Source organism: Ixodes scapularis, unplaced genomic scaffold (assembly GCF_016920785.2).
Source record: "Ixodes scapularis isolate PalLabHiFi unplaced genomic scaffold, ASM1692078v2 ptg000303l_1___fragment_1__unscaffolded, whole genome shotgun sequence".
NCBI lineage: Eukaryota > Metazoa > Arthropoda > Arachnida > Ixodida > Ixodidae > Ixodes > Ixodes scapularis.
The window spans coordinates 1,644,600-1,665,423 of record NW_024609955.1 but is presented as its reverse complement, the minus strand read 5'-3'; the positions used below and the strand labels follow the sequence as shown (position 1 = coordinate 1,665,423).

At 46.1% G+C, this 20,824-nt stretch overlaps 1 pseudogene; it reads left to right on the top strand.

Moving 5' to 3' along the window:
* LOC121834036 overlaps window positions 1–1,668 on the top strand; it is a 107,966-nt pseudogene extending 106,298 nt beyond the window's left edge.
* The last annotated feature ends 19,156 nt before the right edge of the window (window positions 1,669–20,824 follow it).

Here is a 20,824-nt window from a genome sequence, read left to right as displayed (position 1 = left end):
TAAGTGGTCCTCAAGTCTGGACGTCAGAACATCCATCTGTCCTGTCAGAATGACAACTTTTTGAACCAAGCTTGAAAGCAAAGTCGAGGTCTTTTAGCAGCTTTGTTTTAGTCGCATCTTTCGCCTCGAATTTCTTGCCTTTTTCAAAGGATTCACATCTTTTACCTTTTTCGCAAAACATTAATCACTGCTAATATCTTTCAACTCCTTTTTGGCATTACAGAACCTACAGGTTTGTCACCTACTGGAAGTTTGTCTGGTGGGTGTGGAAGAGATTGGGGAGATTCAACAGGGTGCAACTTGCGTGCTGCGTGGTGGCAAAGATAAGGAAGCACTTCCCTTCAGCCACATAGTCTTCCAGTACTCCTATTGCCAGAACCTTGAGACGTGGGCTCTGATGGTGGCTTTTTTGTCTGGCCTATTAGCTGCGCTGCACAAGGAGGAAATAAGGGCCGTTGCAACGCAGTGGAACCTAGCTGCTGCTGGCCAAGTTTTCACTTACCAGAGGAGGGTGGCTCTGTCACTGAATGAACAGACCGCCCTTAGTTGCCTTAGGAAACCTTAGGCTGTACCGAAGCTCCTTGTCCCTGGTTCTTGCTTGCTTCCAGACGGCGCATTGGCATTATAATGCCTAATAGCCACGCAGGTTCTGATATGTGCTCAGATATGAGACATAATCAGAGTTTGCCATCATACCAGTGAGCTTTGCAACTTACTGTGCAATCATACCATTATAGCTGAAAAGCAAAGACTTCGGAGTGATGTGGATAAGCATGCTGTGAAATGCTTCAAGGTTGTAGGTCTGGCTCCCATTAGAGAGTCTCAAGATGTCCCTGAGAATGTGGTGGGCCATCACAATTTTGTGAAAAGCCACATATGGTTCCGTCAGTGACAAAATTGAAATCGGACATTTGTATTGAAATACGGTCTGAGTATAGGAAGGATTGTGTGAAAGCCACATATGGTTCCATCCCTGATGAAATTGAAATCAGATATTTGTAGAAGGATATGGTCTCAATATAGGAAAGATTGCGGTGCCCATTTGAGGAAGTAGTGCAGAAATCTTAGTTTTTATTTTCTTTTATCTTCATTACAGTATGACTAATGCCATCATTACCCCAATCTAGCACAATATTTCAGCAAATGGCTCAAGCGTTGCACATGTAAATTAATATTTGCATCACAAAGAGGAGACCTCCAATGCAATTTTACACTTGAATTTGATGCAGACGTGCGAGGTAAACTTGCCTTCTAGCAGTCACCACCTGCGGGTCATGTCCCCATGAGAACATGCGGGGCATGGGGGCTTTTGTGGAGGCGGACATTTGACACATGTCACGCCGGGAAGTCCACTTTGCGAGCACCACTTATTGGGGCGCACCAGTACACATGTGTTCGGATAGACTTGATCCACGAGAGGAGTACCTAAGGGTCCTTCCCCTTGCGTTTTATGGTCACCTTGCTTTGACGCCTGAAAAAAATATGTATATCCATAGGGTTTCCAAATTTAAGATTATGGCTGGCTGCTCAGGCAAAAATACACAAAATGATTAACATTTAGCTAGCCTTAGTGTTTGTGGTCTCCTTGTTTTAATGGTCAGTGCTTCAACAGAACTACTGCTCCTGAAACACATGTTGTGGTATTAAAACGCCAGTTATATCCCTTTATGAGAATGCATCCTTATCTTTTGCATGATGCCATGCGTCAAAGCTGTGCATTGTGTTGGGGTAGTCGGACTTTATCATTGCGTTGACGCCAATGTGCCTGTCCGTCACAATTGTTGCAGCGGTGAGCCCCTGGCACAGCAGGCTTTCTAGACTGCGATTTAGGCCATTTTTCTCTATTTGGGAGTTCGACCTGACTTCGGTTGACTGAAATGCAGATGAAATGGATACAAGCAGATTAATATCCTCAGGGTGCTTAGTTTCAGAACAAAGCTTGTTTTGCTTCTAGCCTTTCTAGAATAGCATGATCCTCAAGTCCAGAAATTATGATCAGCTTAACAGCATATAGTTTGTCTCGGAGAATGCTGTATTTATTGCATAGAATCACCACCTACCTCACATGCATGAAATGTTTAGACACACTGTCCAACATTTACCGTAATACCCCGAATCATCGCCCACCCCCCTGCCACGTGAAATTCATAATAAAAGTGGGGTGGGCCTTGTTTCGGTGGGTAAGCAGAAAAAGTTTTGAGAAGGCTGAACAAATGCCCACTTTTCTATACATATCTAGCACGGCTGCACAAGAGATACGTTACACTCAAAACTTAAATAGCTGTCTCTAATGTTGTCTTCATGAAGTCCTTCAAGCAGTGCAGCATATTGTTCAGGATCTCATCCTTAAATGGCCAGATGATTGTGCATTTTAAGATGACAGCTGATGCCATTATTGTCTCTTCTATCGTTGTTCTGCATGTTGTCGGAGATTCTAAACACGTGACTGGGTAGGTCGAAAGTTAGGGTGTGCTTTAGAACCATCATTGCAAGCACAATTTGATTCTTCCAACATAAAATGTGGGCTCCTGTTTAAGGCATCTTTTCGTCGAGCACTTGTTGCAAGCTATTTGAAACCTTCTTACTGTGCACACTTGGGATAGAAGATTGTTGAAATCATCTAGCAAGCATGAGAAATGAAACCCAAAGTGTATAGAATCACTTGGACCGCCTTGAATTTAAAGGCCAGGACAGCGCGCAAGCAGACCAAGGCTTCGGTAGCATTCAGTTTGTTCCCGGTGATAAGCTTGATGTTTTCGCTGCTCCCAGTAGGAGTGTCATGGTTTCCTTCCTAATTGCTCAAGAAGTACTCCTAGAGAACAAAGTTTGTTTGCAGCTTTAGTATGTGGTTACGGCTCAAACATGCCTAGGTAGCTTGATGAGATATAGAGAGGCTTGTCTCGATCCACGATTAATAGTCGCTGTGCTGCGCCTGGAGACATAAGAAAAGCACCTTGATAACTTCATCGGTCCTACTCTTTGACAAATATTTTTTGAATAGATATGCCGAGCACCACAGGATTACAGATCAGGATAATAACAAGTTGTGGGTTAGCTTTTCAGGTCAGTGCTTCATAGTTAGCAGTTTGACTCCTGTGATAGCACCTAAATGAGGAAACTACACTCTCCTCTATGGTTGCTCACAAAAGGACTTCCACAAATAAAACTGATCTCCTGCTTTACAAAATGCCTTTCTTTTTATTATGTGCGCTATTTCAATACATACCTTTAGTCAGAAGGATGTTGTCCAGGAAAAAGCACAAATTTACTCATTTTTATTTCGGGCATAATTCTTTCTTTCTGAATGTTGAGATTTTCGTTAAGCTAAGTATGTTATTTTACTAAAAAGAATGGTTTGCAAAGAATTCTTATCAGCTTAATAAAATATACACATATTCTCGTGGCTTTGCTAGCACAGCTAGGGCTATGCACTGAGGCATGCCATGCTCACTTGGCTCTGTTGTCGCTCGTCGCTCCTTCTGCAGCTGCAGGCGTCTAGCCTCCTTCCTTTGGTTGTGTGTGAGTGCTGTCGTGACGGCTCTTGCGGCGCGCCGCCGTGGTTCGCTTGCTTTTGACGGCTCTGCGCTCGGTCGCGCGTCGTCGCTCTCTCTGCACGCTTTTAAACATGGTGCTAGTCACGCGATGAACTTGGGGTCCCTTTCGTGCGCGCTTTTAAACTGCAGATGACGGGGCTCTGTTGCGCTTTTGAGTTTATACATTTGAACAGTGATTGCAGTGATGTCTTGTAAAATTTAATCGGAATATATAAAACCATCCCTGATTGATAGACAGTTTGACGTCTATTTCTAGGTTATTAATTGTCGTATCAATACCGCTTTTCTTCTAGCAGTCTTCTAGCTGAAAGGCTCAATATAAAAAAAAGAAAGAAAACGCATTACGTATAGTGCTGGTACCTGATCCCCCCCCCCTCACTGACGGAGATGAAAGCGGGGAACAGAAATAACTCTCGTATAGTAATAAAGTTATCATTTTTGCATGAAAAAGCAACGGTAGAAAATTGCGAAGGGAAATAAATTTCCTTATCACATATTTATGTTTTCTTTTCACATTTTTTTCGTTAGTTTCAGTACGGATATTGTGATCCGAAATCGGAGCAAGCAAGCCCAAAGACACAACTACGCAAAGCAGCAGAGACTGGGTTAAAGAATTATACATATATCATTTTGGGACTCCACAATTAGCTCACATTTCTCACCTACCTTCAAAACAACTTCTCACAAGGTGTATCAAGTGATGAAAAAAAAAATACAGTAGAGATATTTCGACTTGTGTACGTGATCAACCTATCGCGCGAGCACGGACATAGCAACCGGAGCAGCTATCATCCAAGCATTTCAGACTGCTGCCGGGCGAAAACAATAAAAATGAAGGAACAGCTGCACTGCGCGATAAACCGGCCCTCACGTTAGGGTGCCCGTTTGGAATTTTGCTTTTTGTGGTGGTGCTCAGATACGGGTTCCCCACCAATGCAAGCCTCGTCATCGTCCGTTCATTAGAGCTCAGTTATAAAATTTATTAAGGTTTTTCGTGTTTTGTTTTTTGCTTCCAAAGCACCTGTCAACGTGCTCCTGGCAGTACTTGACCGCGCGCAAAGCAGAAGACGTCGCGGTGTTACAAAGTCCCTACATAAGAGCAATTCTTACAAGCTGCGACATTCTTTGAAGCGCCGACTGCTTGACGGTGCAGTTTCAAGGAAGCGACTGGCGGCGCACAGCAGAAGACTGAACGGAATGACGCCATTTTGTTTCAGCGGAATGGGCCCCGCCATTTGGATTGGTTCTCGTTACTTGTAAAATTAACAATGAAGGGACTTTACAGTGTTAAGAAGCGGGGCGTCCCCTACATCGTGATGTCACCGTCCTCCAAGCGCCGGCCGCTCCCAATGCACGGCGGAGGCTACGCGGTCACTGTCGTGCTGTCGTGTGACCGCCAGTGACCGCCTGTGGCCGTGTGGACGTACACTTTCGTTCGCGGCTCCCGGAAGGCTCCCACTTGCTTTGCAGTCACTTGCTTTCTCTTTCTTTATGACAGCATTTCAGAAATTTCATAACATAAGTATCGTGATAGTTTAATACCAAAATTAAAAAAAAAAAGAAATAAGACATCCTCGTTGCCCTTTTTAGTGCGACACCTTTAAGCTCAATTATCATACTCAATCTCGAGCCCTTGATTGTTTCATTCTCCCAAGCTTGCCGATCGATACCAGGGGGTCCGGAGACTGTGCCAGTCTGACAAAGGCACGAAAGAAGCCAAGCGAATTCGATCAATCTTAATGTACGAGTTTCCCATCAACTCATAAACCGTCATACATACGCAGAATGAGAGTCATGGAAAAATGGACAGCCATCTAACGACACTTTTTTGGGAGTGCCAGATAATGTGTGTGTGTGTGGGGGGGGGGGGGGGATCATAACGCGTTGACACGTGCTGAAACGCGCAGTTGTGCACATGCTTCGGACGGTGGCGAATTCTGAGTCAGGTTCCGTTAGAATGGAATTCTACATTGATATTGGGAACTTCTAGCAATCCGTTACCGTGTTCCGCGTACTGCGCTACCGTCCGCTCAAGGTATCATCGGGGCGCGCCCTTAGAAGCATGCTTCAGAGGCTCCGGTAGTGCGGTACGCGAAACTCAGTGGCGGATTGCTAAAAGTCCCTATTACTACTATCTACGACTACAAACTGTTCAGAACGCTATTGAGCCAAAATATTGCGCTACTTTTACTCTGAAATTGTTTCTCCCCACGTATCGTCACCTCTAGTTGACTTCTTCAGACATGGCTCGCATACGTCAATCGTACAAACCCACCGTAGGGACGTACCGTTTAGAAGTCTGGCACTCTGGGACTATTATGTTTTCTTGTTTTTTAGACTACCCAGCTACGCGGAGAGTCGAATAAAAACACAAAAAGCTGTATGAAAGTAAGACAAAGCATAGAAGAGTAAAATAAGGAATAAGGAAAAATATAGTAGATTTTTTATTCTGCGATGAACATGAACAGAGTTTTCATTCGCACTGAATAAACTGATGCACTTTACACACAGAAGTCGGATCTATTTGAAGATACGCGTAATCATTTCAAATACAATGGACCTTTTTCCAGTAAGCGTCTGCGCACGCGCACACCCTTTTCCCTTGACCTTGACCGCCCTTTCGCCATTCTTGGGGGGCACTGTTTTCTTGCGACACTAATCTGTTTCCATGGGAGAAGGCGAGTCCGGTTGCCCTCCATTTGTAGTAGGCGGCGAAACCGTCATGAGGCACTCCTTACTGGAAAAAGGTCCATTCATAATGCGACCGTTGGATATAAAGAGAAAAAACAATTATATGTTGCTCTTTCAAGACGAAATCAAAACTAGCCCATAAAGGGGGCGGTAAAACAAATTATGTATTTTGCGCGAATACGGCCTATACCCACGTCAGACGGGAAGGTAAATGTCATTTTGATTGAATGTCATTCATCGCTCGGCGAATCAGCTCGTGATGCTATAGTTCTGCATGTGGCGGGTGCACGCGCAGCGTGGCTTATTAAACACGCGGATTGGCCGAGCTGTAATGTCATTTTGCTTAAATGTCATTTAACGTGCCCGTCTGGCAGGGGTATTAGTACAGTGGTCTCAAACTCATTTGAGTGTAGGCTTATAGATTAGACACGACAACTGCGTGGAGACTCGACTTCGGCTCGTAACAGTCAATGCCTCGGCGGACACTCGGATCGTGGCTCGTGTGTACCCACTGCGGTGATGAGAATAGCCGTAACAATTCCTAGATTCCTGGAGCCGTTTAACGGCATAGGATTGGCACGAGGCCACGTGGCCGCTTGTTCTGGCTTAGATTTGAGGGGATAGACGATGCATATAGATATTTCTCGAATTTTTTTAGCGACTGCCCATTGCCTAGAAAGAAAAACTAAGTCAAGTTTATTCAGTTATTAACGTTAGTGAGTGATTTTAAGTAGTAATTGGCGAAGGTACAAAAATCGTTTCGTGGCTTCTTTGATGGTGATATTTATTTTATATTTTTTTGAAGGCGAGAATCCCGAGCTTTTAGCTTTATTTTTGGCAGTTGCTCCTGTTGATCGAGAGATCGCGCAACCGAGATGCATCCCTCAACGAATAGCTCGCTCTTGCATATTTCTCGAATTTTTTTAGCGACTGCCCATTGCCTAGAAAGAAAAACTAAGTCAAGTTTATTCAGTTATTAACGTTAGTGAGTGATTTTAAGTAGTAATTGGCGAAGGTACAAAAATCGTTTCGTGGCTCCTTTGATGGTGATATTTATTTTATATTTTTTTGAAGGCGAGAATCCCGAGCTTTAAGCTTTATTTTTGGCAGTTGCTCCTGTTGATCGAGAGATCGCGCAACCGAGATGCATCCCTCAACGAATAGCTCGCTCTTGCATTACAAAAAGCTGGAAAGCAAAAAATAAAACAATACAAAGGGCAAATGAACACGGATAAGTTTAAACTATGTGGATACGTTAAAAGAGCAGAGGTACTTTTCGAGCAAAAATGAATCGACGACACGAGATCACTACGGCGCATGCCATGTCTAGCGGTCGAGACATTGGAACCGCGGGACTTGAAGCTGATAGCCTGCGGGCCGCGTGTTTGAAACCCCTGGCTTAGAACGAATCCCTGCACGTTTATGACCAATAAAACACGCGTTCGTTTTGCTCCGCACGAAATGAACGTCGCAGAAAAAAAAAAAAAAAAAAGCGTTTATTCTTTTAACTCGCAGTCAGAACAAGCGGCCGAGTGATCTGGAGTCGATGATATGCCGCCAGTGTGGATCATAGCCACACGCTGAGGTAAAGCACAGGACACGCGCCGAGTTTCAGACATTATTTGGGTTCGGCGTCGTGATTGCCGCGATCGGACACACGAGCCACTATACCCGAATGCTTGTCGAGCTATCGATTATCACGAGTCCAAATCGAGGGCTCACGCGATGCTCGGGTTCAATCTATGAGCCGCATTTAAATATTATCACTAGGGGACTATACCAACACTGCGACCCCCACGCACGTCATCAAGTTTTGCGAAGGATAGACTGAAAGATCACGCTCGCTTTTATCCTTGAAATCACACTGCAAGAAAGAGGTTTCTCGGTCAGTGGTGTTGCGTGCGAGTATACATGGGTCCCACGAGCGCCAGTAAACTCGTGTAAAGTGAAACACATTCCAACTGAATATCCTTGCACCGCCCATTTGTAGGGGTAGTGCAACAATTTTAGTGTTAAAAAAATTGTCAGTTTTTTTTTTTGCATCGCCAATCACTACGAATGACATGTAACAGAACGACGAATAACTGAGGAAAGTGAGACGTTTAACAAAACGAATTTGTACAAATCCACGATCCCGGCACGTCGCAGAACAAAGTTGTTTTTCCTGTCTCAAAAAAAAAAAAAAAAAAAAAGAGATGTTTTTGACGGCATTGCGGCCATCTTAGTGGCATTTACAGTCAGTGCCTCCATCACGCGCTCTTTGTCTTTCGCAGCGCTTTGGCTAGAGTGTATTTTGGCTGCGTGTATAGGGAGTATTCACTGTCGGCCATAGCTGTGTGCGCGAATGCTGAGCGCGTGGTGATGCCGAGCTTCCACAGTTCTTTTGCAACGTGCATTCCGCACCATCAAGAGTGCCGGTCTTAGCAACCTATTGATGTGAGCTCGTTCTGAGCTTGCGCTCTAAACAGCACCCACAAATATGGCGTCCAGTGAATACTTCTTACAGCTGCGTGAGCACTCTTCCGCTTTCAAGACGAGAAAGCTCGCGCTGGAGGCGGAGCTTCGACTGCGCTCTTCGCCTGTCACCACGACTATTCGCCCCGAGATTCGATCGACACGGCTCATACGGTAAAAATCGGAACTATGCTTTGTTTTACACTTACTTGGAGCAAAAGGAATGCTACGCACGTGAGGCCGAACCCATGGGAGACGCCAATGCAGCGCTCGCGCACTGGGATCAAGTGCTAAGAGCTCGTGCTCTGTACCCTTGCCCGTGCTCTGTGCCGCTGGTGTGGATGCTTTGTCTCCACCCGCATTGTGGTCAAATGGAATCACCACATGCCTCATAGAGAACCATGGATAAACAAAAGCACGCTTCCATACAATCCAATCTGGGTCTCGAGGCCAATAATGTTTGTTTTGTGCGCCATAAAGAGAGCAAGACGCGTTATCGGAACTGTCTTCTGACGCCTATAAACGAGACAAAATGCCTTTATATAAAATCGGCTTCGATACTTAGAGTGATGACATAACGAGGAAAGGATCATGCCGGCGGCATCGCTTCTTTCGCCTATTGTTCGTGATAGCCTAGATCAGGGGTCTCAAACACGCGGACCGCAGCCCGCAGGCAACCGGCTACGAGTCCCGGTTCCCATGTCTCAAGTACTAGAAATGGCCTGCGCCATCGTGATCTCATCTCGCCTATTCATTTTCGCTCGGAAATTGGCCCTCTTTTATCAACTTTTTCACATCGTTTTTACATACCGTATTTGTGTTCATTTGCCCTTTGTTTCGCTTTATGTTTTGCTTCCCAGTTTTTTGTAATGTACAACAATTCCGCGACTAGGCTGCAAGCGTGAACTCTTCCTTGAAAAATGCATCTCGGAGAACTCTCGATCAGCAGGAGCAATTGCTGCCTAAGATAAAACTACAAGCCCGGAATTCTCGCCTTAAAAAAAAAAAAAATATATATATATATATTTATCGCCATGAAAAGACAAGTACATGGGTGTTGCAATGAAAATCTTCGGGAAAGCAAGAACTGCCAAATTAACTGATTCTTTCATAGACATATCGAGCTTGGTTAATTCGCGAGTGAATTGAGCAACGGGAACGACAGTGTACTTGCTCTCCTATTTTAAAAATGCGAGCACGTTGGCGGGGCGGTGTCATTTTAATTATCATTATCACATCAAGTCAGGGCCCAGAGTAGTCATATAAACAAATGAAATCTAAAAACGTCCCTCGGAAAACTGAGTTTACCTAGATTGTAGCCTAGATTGTAGAGAGGGTCCAACTCAAACTGTGGGGAGCGTTTGCCGTTTGAAAGCGGACGCTTCTATCGGAGATTGGTCGCAAGTGTATCTTGTTAGCTCCATAACCTAAAGGTGTACCTTCTGTTTGCAAGTAGAAAAATGCTCATGCACTCTTTGGTGTAGTGTCCTTAGGTATGGTGTAACTCTATTTTTTAACTGCTTTCGACAATGGCACGCCAGAAGTGATAGCATTCTGAGGGGGATGTTGAAAAGTGTTACTTCAACACCTCAGGTGATAACTTATTTAGTTTACTCAAATTGTCTTGTTTCTATTCGTTATTTATTCAGGCGGTTGATTTTTGTCACTTTCGATGCAGTGATTTTAAAACAGAGTTTGGCCCCACGTATATTTAGAACACTACTCGGCTTTGAAATTCCTCGTATCTATACTCATTATGGGGAAAGCATTAGGTAATTTTACGTGCCGAAGATTTTTAATGAGCTACCAGATAACTTATTCTAACCATGGGTTCAAAAAGAGTCTGAAAAAATTTATTACATGATATCACCAAGTGATAAATCTACAGTTAATATTTAGTGAGTTATGTTGCTACCTGCTATTTCTGCAAGGAATGGGCTGTACCGCAAGGTCATGCAACATAAGCCTCCCTTGGCTCACGCAGACCTGTATTTGTATTTGTTTATTGCTATGAATAAAAATGTATAATTATTATATTATTAATAGTATTATTACTAGTATTATTAAGTGCGCATGCACTGCGTTATCGCGTGACTATACCCTGTCTCACTAAAACTGTGCAGTACAGCCAAAGCTACAGGAGAGAGTGTACCCCTGACCTGTTCAAGAGGAGGGAAAGGGGGGAGGAGGGAATCCCGTTCCCCCGTTCCCTCCTCGTGAACAGGTTAGCACATGCTCTCTCCCCTGTAACTTTAGCTGTACTGCACGGTTTTAGTGAAATGGAGTATAGACACTTTTCACAAGGGCGCCCCAGTATCGACGAAAACGTTGTTTTGCCGTCGCTACGCCAATATAATATATTTAGGATATAAGTGGTAGCCGTCACACATTCTCGTTTTGCCGCCCCTCTATTTATTTATTTTTATTACTATTTACAGGTTGAAGCGTTTTATTATTTTTTCGTCGCCCATACACAAATATGCGGATGGCTCCGGTCAGCTGTGCCCGGAAGCAAAGCGAGAGGCGCCTTGGGGTCGCCAACGTGGCCTTCAACGAAGGATTATTGAGTTGACTGACGAAGTTCGTCCCGAGAGCCTTGGAGAGATTCCGCCTTCTCCTAGCTTCTGGCGCGTTTGTGGGATTATCCCTTACCGCATGGATTATCCTCTTCCTCCGTCCGGACTTCGATGGCGACACAGCGACGAAGGACGTCTGGCCCCTCGGCGCGGGTGTGGTTAACGCGAATGGCGGTGTTTGAGGGAGAAGGAAAGGCATAGCTGTACGTTGAGACAATGGCCCTATCGCTTTGGCCGGGGCATTGTCCATCGGGATTCCCTGCTAGCGATATGGAGAAATGTGACGTTATAAAAGGAGCGGCAGGCGGCTGCTAGCGTGGGTGCGATTGCGCTATGAGCAAAAAGTTTCCATATGCCGCCAACGAAGTTTTGACGCAAAAAAACCATCCTGTCGGCAAAAAAAAGCCGCTTGTAGTAAAACATTTACGATCTCGCGAAGTACTGGTAAGCAAAGTAAGGTTACCGTCATAATCTAAACCCTGAAAAAAGGAGAAAAAAAATACTGAACAAGACGACTCTCCTTGTATCAAGGTTTAAATTATATTTCCTAAACAGCTCACGTGCACACTTTCGCTCCTTGCCAAGGTTATCGTGTCGCAGACGGCACAAGCCGATGCCCCGGCGGCGGCGTCTCTGTGAGCGTGCACACGGCGGCGCCGCTGACCGATCGCCGTCTGGCCGGGCAAACAGCCCAAATGTGCGCTTGAAGCGTGGAAACGGCGTGATGAAACGAAAGGCCAAGGGTATCCACAGGACGAACGGAGAAAGCAGAGGCAAAGGTGTGCACCAACGTAAACAACGGTAGAAAAGTGCGGTCGCTCGCCGCTATGAAATCCGTCCGCAAACTCAGTAATGCGCGCCCGCATTCCTTTCCTGCTGCTCGTACTTTTTCTAACTTGATGATTACTCTGTCGCGGGGCATGCCGACGAAACGCTGGGCGGGGCACTTAGCAATTGCTACAACCGAGCGCGGCGCAGTTTACCAAGGCTCTTGCCGCGAATCACCATCGACTCAACCACCAGCATGGGTACCTGTTACCGGTGTTCAACGTCGTCATGTGACGTAGGTTCAAGGCATGTATACAAATGACGAAGCAGATTCCACTGGAACAAAATGGCGCCATTCCGTTCAGTCTTCTGCTGTGCGCCGCCATTCGCTTCCTTAAAACTACACCGTCAAGCAGTCGGCGCTTCAAAGAATGTCGCAGCTTGTAAGAGTTGCTCGTATGTAGGGACTTTGTAATACCGCGATGTCTTCTGCTCTGCGCGCGGTCAAGTAGTGCCAGGAGCACGTTGACAGGTGCTTTGGAAGCAAAAAACAAAACACGAAAAACCTCAATAAATTTTATAACTGAGCTCTAATAAACGGACGATGACGAGGCTTGTATTGGTGGGGAACACGTATCTAAGCACCACCGCGAAAAAAAAAAAAAATTTCCAATCGGGCATTGTGGCGTGGGAGCCAGTTTTTCGCGCAGTGCAGCTGTTCCTTTATTTTTATTGTTTTCGCCTGGCAGCAGTTGCTACACTGCGAAGTTTGAAATGCTTGGATGATAGCTGCTCCGGTTTCTATTTCCGTGCTCGCTCGATTGGTTGATCCAGAGCCTTTTATACTGGGTTGATCACCTACACAAGTGGAAATATTTGTACTGTATTTTTTTTTTTCAGGTTATTGATACACTGAGTGAGAAGTTGTTTGATGGTGGGCGAGAGATGTGAACTAATTGTGCAGTCCAAAAAATTGAATATATGTAAAATTCTTTAACCCAGTCCCTGCTGCTTTGCGCCTTAGTGCCTTTTGGCTTGCTCGCTCCAATTTTGAGTCACAATACCCGTGCACAAACTAACAAACCTACGAAAAGAAAAAGAAATTTGTGAAAAGAAAGCAGGAATATCTGATAAGGAAATTCATTTCCCTTCGCAATTTACAAGCATTGCTTTTTCATGCAAAAATAACAACTTTATTACCGTTCGAGAGTTATTTCTGTTCCTCGCTTTCATCTCCGTTAATGCGAGGTCATGTACCCAGTGCGTTGTCTTTGTTTGTCTTGAGCCTTTCAGCTAGCAGACTGCTAGAAGAAAAGCAGTATTGATACGACAACCAATAACCTAAAAATAGACGTCAAACTGTCTATCAATCAGGGATTGTTTTACGTATTCCGAATTACTTTCACAAGACCTCACTGCCATCACTTTTCAAATGTGTACACTCAAAAGCGCTAAAGAGCCCCGTCATCTGCAGTTTAAAAGCGCGCAGAAAAGTGAGCGCGAGTTCATCAAGTGACCTGCGCCATAAGCGCGCCCAGAGAGCGACGACGCGCGACCGAGCGCAGACCCGTCAAAAGCAAGCGAAACACGGCGGCGGGCCGCAAGAGCCGTCACGACAGCAGAGGAGTGCAACTTCCTATACCGCCCATGGAACGCAAATTGGAAAACCCTGGGAGGCCGCAGCGCCATTTGAATCCCCTGGTATCTGGTGGCTGTACTAAAATCAACATGGCGGCACAGCGAAACCAAAACCGAAACTGCACGGCAGCGCCATTGTGTTTGGATGGATGGGCGGTAGCTTGCGCCACCTAGAGTTAAAAATATATATATTGTAGCTTTTTTTTTTTTTTTTTTTTGCCCGGTGTGCGCATTGCTTTGCTAGGCTTCTGCTGCTTTGCGGCTGGTTTTCGCATTTCAATGCTGGTTAATTTGCGTTGAAACGCACACAAGCCAGCACTGAAAAGCGAGACCAGCAGCAAAGCAGCAGAAACCTAGCAAAGCAACGAAAGTGACACATACACAAAAAATATGCAATGCTTGTCCTTTTGCGTTCATTTTTATTCAACAGACAGTAGAACATACAGACGAAATTTCTCACTGTTTTGCACACGAGAAACAAAGAAATGAACAACAAAACAGGATAAAACGTTAAGGTTACGTGCGACGAAGGTGATGATATGCGTCCTTGCAAATTTGATTATATAAGTAAGCATATAAGTAAAGACCGACGACGGTGTCTTAATTGCAACTAAAGGAAACTAACAATGAGTACCAAGAAAAACAGCTCAGCTCTTTGGTATTGAGTCTTCATCGAGAACCTGCCCATTCGTTTTTAATATTATCACTTAAATTTAGGAGTGAGTCACTGCTAAACGAAACGGGAAACCAGAGCGGATCGCTCTATCGCTCATCCTCAGTTAATCGAAAAATATTTAGGCTCATATTTTCACTCCTCGCGAGCAGACGCGTGAATCGCTGACAACAGTGCCAAATAAACAGCTCGCAGCAAAAAGTTTGCCATCTGTTAAAGTGAGCATATGTGCTCGATCTTGAAATGAAAAAGTCTACACAGAAGTCTCCAGTAATTTGACAATGACATATTTCTCGCGGCGAGTGAAGAGCAATCCTGAACAACGATAGGATTTGGTTTTGTGATTGGAAACCATAGTAGCTATTGCCAAAATCAAACAATTAATACTCACTACCACTGCGACAGTTAGGTTTTGTTGCAAACATCTAATCAGAAACTTAAGCAAGAGAAGACCAAAAGCGTACCGCACGTCCATTGGAACTCGAAACCATTGATATCCCGGCTTTCGGCAGTCATTGTTTCCCCACTTGGCACATCAGGTGGTGTGTTGATGACGAAAATCCATGCTTGACCACATTACACCATCAAGTTCCCACGAAAAAGAAAAGATAGCCGCGCGCGCACGAACGCGGGACGAATCTCGCGCCGCGACGCACTCCCAGAAGCGAAACAGATCGCCGGCTCGCGTCCCTCGCGCGTTCTAACGGTCCACCGACTTCCCGTCGCCAGCGGCCGGCGCATCTCGAGGCAAGGGGCGCGGGTTCGGAGAGAGAGAAAGCGCGCCCAGACACGTTGAAAGAGGAAAAGAGAAATTTACAATAACTAGCTTCAAAGCCATTCACACCTTCAAAACAACTTCACCTTTATTTCGCATCATTAGATATATGAATCAATTTTATTTAAAATGAAATAACAAGTGCCAACAGCCGCTGGGAGCGCGGCAATCGGAAGCACTTCGCCGGACCGGACAAACGTCATAAGTATACGCGGCGGGACGGAAGTAGCCGAGAGCTTCACCCCACTGACGACAGCACGCCGGCGTCGCTAGTGCGACCGTGCGCCCGTTTCACCGCGTAGCGCAAAGGCGCACAACCGTCACGAGCGCACTGCGCCGCTCGTAGCGCCATCTGTACTCTGACAAAGCAACTCAAAGAGGTGTCCGCGTCCTTGGTGCGCCCGTCTGCCCTGTCTTCCCCACTCCACGCGACAGCGCGCTCGTAGCGCCATCTGTACTCCGACAAAGCAACTGAAATAGGAGCCCGCAGCGCCCGTGCCTGCTTCCCGGCGCGCGCCCCTCCGCGCACCTCGCCATTGGCGCTCCGCAATAGCCCCTCCCCCTCCCCTCTCCCAGGCTCCTCCCCTCTTCTTAGGCCACGCCAGCGGCAGACCAGCGACATCTTTACCGAGCAATGGTCAATTGACCTTCACTCGCAATGAAGGTAAACACAGGGACACACTTAGCTGAAATGCAGCATGGGCGCTCTCTTAGGTTTTATCCGGACACGTGAGCGTCCAACAAAAATACTTGTGTAGTCGAACACTGTTCACATGCTGTTCCAGGAAAAGGCTTCAAAGCACCGACCGAGCATTGCGGAGTCTCCCGCTGTGCTCGTTCTAATTGCCCGTTCTAAGGCCTCTTCACGAACGACCAGCCAGCCTAGATGCTGTTAAAAAAAGCGGCGATCATTTTTATATTTTCTTTTGTGCTTACCTGAAAAGAAGTACTGTCTCTTTCAGAAGTCCTTGGAGCAAGCCGCCATGTTCCTTGTTACGGCTTTTCCAACCTGCAAAACGCGAACCCATTCTCGACGTCAATCGGTTCTATCAGTCTTGGTTCTTTCGTGCTACACTGTTGCAGAGTGGAACACAAAAATTCCTATTTGAACGCACTGGCTTTTTCTGTTCAAACTGCATGATGTACAAAGGCGAGAACCAAGTTACAACACCAACACCGCGCCCAACAGTCCCTGCTCCTCTCGTTCTTCATTCGTCCGCGTGAGGGCGAGCTGCGGGCTGGAGTTGCAAATACCCGGGAGCACGGGCACACATGGACACATGCATGTTTAACGTATTGATATTACGTATTGGACGCGCATGTTTAATGTATCTATATTCACTTTGTGATGACGATTCCCTGCACTTTAACCATTCTGGCTAAACTTTGACTGCTTTACATATCCTAATGCACTGCAGGTACTTAAAGGGATACTGAAGCGAAACTTGAAATACACCTATTATGGTCAGAAATAGGTTCAATATGATCAATGATATTCATAAATCATAATCGCGCGTTTGTATTTTGAACGGATGGCTATATTTTTCACCCTGATGGGCCCGATTGGGCGCGCGCTCAAAAATCGGCCATCGGAGAGAGCGATGCGTCTTGGGATATTGGGCGCATTCGTGACGTCACTTGTGCCAGTCGGGAAAGGCTACGGCGTGAATGTTGTGGTTACGAGCGTTGCCACTTGGTGGCGCGTCGACGATTTACGACCCGTGACAACGTGGCCGTTTGAGATGTGCAAGGGCTGCACACACGCTGCACCACGGGACCACGGCAAGTCGGCAACCACGGCAGCACTGACAAAACCAGCTCTGAGGCCGGATTCTCAAAGCGAATTCACGACGAAAAAAGTGCGTACGACAAATTTGAGAGAAAACCCGTGCTCTCGAAACGAAATTGTCGTAACCTTTGCGCAGGTTACGACAGAATCCTACGACAGCTCCGAAGCTGTCTTACGCACTTTTTACGATCAAATCAACAAGGCCGACAGCGTCGCTATGTTACTTGGTATCGGCCACCAACGGACATTTATTTTTCTTCGTGCTCTTCTCGTGCGTCCCGACTTCAACCAGCAAGAAAAAAAGGAAGGAGTACTTAAAACAGACCACGATCAAGAACGCAGGATCCACAAACACACGAGAAGAGCTACAACAGCCACGATTCTGCCGACCGAGCGAGCTCGGCAGAATATAGTAGGCCTAGCAGCAACATCGACTCGGCGCACCGTTGCTCCGGCGGTCCTTGGCCAAGACCGTCTGTCCATGACCGGCGACCCTTGTGGACCCTTACCGGACCAGTAGTTTGATCCCTGACCTAAATTTCAGAGGTCAATATTTTCCCCTTGTCATCTCGATCTCCTTGTTTTCCGAGACAGCGGTGACGAACGCTGTCGTCGAAAAGGGACTCTCATTGATTCTATCTCCTTGTTTTGTGTGATATAGAGCTCAAATAAACGCCATACGGATTACCTTCGCAACTCGGTATGTACACTCTGTTATTGGTATGCCATTTTTATTCTGACTCGACGCTACGTCACTGTCGAGCTATAGCAGTTCGTGGGAGCTACGCGATGTCGGTCTAACCTTTCTTTGTCGAGTGTCATGTCAGTATCCAGTTGCAATCGTAAAAGATCGGTCCAGAAGCGCTTACCGAAACGCGGTCTAACAGAGCGAATCCAGCACTTCGATCAAACGCGCGTGTCCGCTCCGAGCGCTCCGAGCGTGAACAGGTATTTGCGTGGCTCTTGCTGGCACTCTCGTAGTTCAGACATATCTTTTTTAACGTCGGCTCGCAGCTCGCAACTCGCAGCAACTAATACCGGCCGTGCCAGAAGCATGCTCGGGCCGTGTCGTGCAAAGAGCCGCAACGAGAACGAGCTCACTGTGGCCAACTACGCTTTGGCTTTCTCCGCCAAGGCTTTGCGAACGCGTTCAGGCCTAGGCGAATTCTGCCGGCACGCCGTATTGCCGCAGAACGGCGCTGCTATTTTGGCACAAGTGATGTCACGAGAACTTCCCCCCATCCACCAGATGAGAATTTGAAATCGTTTAATTATGTTTAAAATTAGTTCTCCTGTGTTTTACAGCGCAATATTTATATATCCGAGGTGGTGCCTGTCCCTAGCCCATATTTATGCAACAAGATCGGCGCTAAAATTTCGTTTCACTACCTCTTTAAAGGGCAACTCCAGCCAAAACTCAAAATGAAATAAATTACTGATATCGCTGTAGTGACACAAAATACGACCCCAACCCAAATATTACGTCCGTGGGACGCCACATTCTCAACTAATGCCGATAACAAAAATGCGACCCGCCGCGAGCCTCTGCTCCTTAGCGGGCGGCCAGCGGGTTGCCGATCGCTGAAGCAACATTGGGCCGGGATGTCAGTATCATTCTCTTTTTTCCTCCAGTCCAAGCGTTGCGTTGGGTGCGCTTCTTTGAGCCTCTACCACCGCTTCTTCGACTTGTGATTGGCGTGTTTTGCCGTTGCTTTTATCTGTAGCCCGTGTAGCTTCGGTATAACCTTTTGTTTATTTGCTTGTGAGGACTCTAAGACTCGTTTTAGCGAGCAACTCGGAGCGCCCAAGACTGCCCAGCTGTTCCTCGAAAGACGCCGAGTGCAATGTGTAGCGCTGTGGGCTGCTCAAACAACTTGCTGCGCAACACGGAGGTGCGTTTTCACAAGTTTCCAAAGGACCGTAAATTGGACGTGTGGGTGAACACTGTTCGACAAGTGGACTTTGGACTTCGGCTTTTACGCGCCCGAGGAAAAAAAGAACAAAAAACAGACGTGCACAGCCCAGCTCACGTGTGTTCGGGCGCCGCAGCCCGCGCCGGAGAGCCTTAAAGCTTCGTGTCTGGAACTGACCCGCAGCGCGAAAGCGAGAGGGCCCCCAGTACTGTACGTCACTGGCAGCGCGGCATAGAGCAACGCCGCTCTAGCCACGGAGCCCCGATGAAAATTTAGGCCTAGCGACGAGTACGGAAGACCGCACACACGGCGGCAGCCACCGGGTACGGCACCGAACGAGTTCACTCGTTTTTCAGTCGCTAGCTTTTGTGTATACAAGCGACGAGTACGCCATAGCGCACGCACGGCGGCGGCCGCCGAGTATGGCACCGTACGAGTTCGCGGGTTTTCCAGTCGCCTGCGTTTGGGTATACGCACTAACTCTTGCTACATATGCTGGATAACTACCACGTATACCAAATTAGAACAAAATCAGCTTACCTCCTATCTTTGGACGGCTAGCGCAACTGAGATAGGTGCCGCTCAGCCTGCGCACTCGTTGAATGAGAACGATCCTGACGTCTCGTTCACATAGCGGCTGATTTCCAGTGTTGCCGGAGCCTCGACCGGCTAGTTTTGGTTTTGTTGGCCGTGCCCCAAACAAAACTTTGAGACGTTGATATCTTTAAAACTACGTACAATAACGAGGAAAAAATTATGCCTTGCAATGCGCGGACGCTGACTGCACCAGAAACAGTCATAATCCCAAAATCGAAAGTATGAACCGGAGTTGCCCTTTAAATAAAAAACAACGAGCATGTTTTCCTTGTATTTTTGAATCCCATCTTCCATTTCATCCCACCTTAATGCAAGGAGATCTGCCTCTTGTACCTTTCAGTAAAGTTTTTGAATTTCTTAAAATACATATAAACATAGATACTGGTTATAACACCGCCTTTTTTACCATTTTCTTTCCATTGCAGATAATTGCGTATTCGTTATAATTTTTATTGCCGGAAATTTATGTTCAAACTTTTATTACGTCACGAGCTACTATAGCTCTGTCTTCTTGACCATTTTCCTGCTATAGTTTGTGCACCCGGCTCATTTTTGCCTGGTTGCTCTCTCTTCATTAAACTCATTAAATAATCAGCGACAAGTTCCTCAAGGAGGCACGAGGGGCCTGTTTCAGTGGGAAGAGAATTGTACTCACTGCCAACGTGCAGGCATTCAAATTTAGCTTTGAATTTGGAGACGCAAAAGCTCCACACATTTAGAAAGGTCATGTCAGTCATGGCAGCCAACACTCATGTCAACCAGGTTTTCGTTATAAAATGGAAAACCTACAAACAAGTCAAAAACATAATGAAATTTAGTGAGTTGTAAATGCTTGGAACCTGGCACAGAAGCTCCAAGGCAGCCATTCCCACTGGGGTTTATTTCGCCCTAATCGCACGCTCAAAGATAGCCATGGTAAACTTTATTCCAATTGCGTTTTGAATATAAAAAACCCAATTAATCGCGATCATGAGGCTGACGCCATTGATTATGTCGCCAACATCCACCGACAGGACCTCCACCTGGACTTGGACTGCTACGGATGAGAATGCATCCTCTCCAGAGAATAGGACCGTGGGATACGTGAATCTTTCTCCTGGAACGTGGAGTGTAATAAAGCAGCAAAATAAAAAAAAAAAAATTACTCTTAATGTTTATATATAGCAATCAGGGTTTGCCTGTTTCCACATTCTGTGTGAGCGCATAATTTCTATTTTAATATCATGTAAGTTATTTTGCTAGGAATGTTTGCTGCCATTAACTTCACATACACTCTAGAGCCCTTTCACGAAAAGGTCACATATTACAATATAAAGTGAAGGTAGTATTTAAATTTTTTTAACATGAAGTTGCCCTTCCTGTCTCTAGTACGAAGTGGTCAAATTTGTCAAATGTT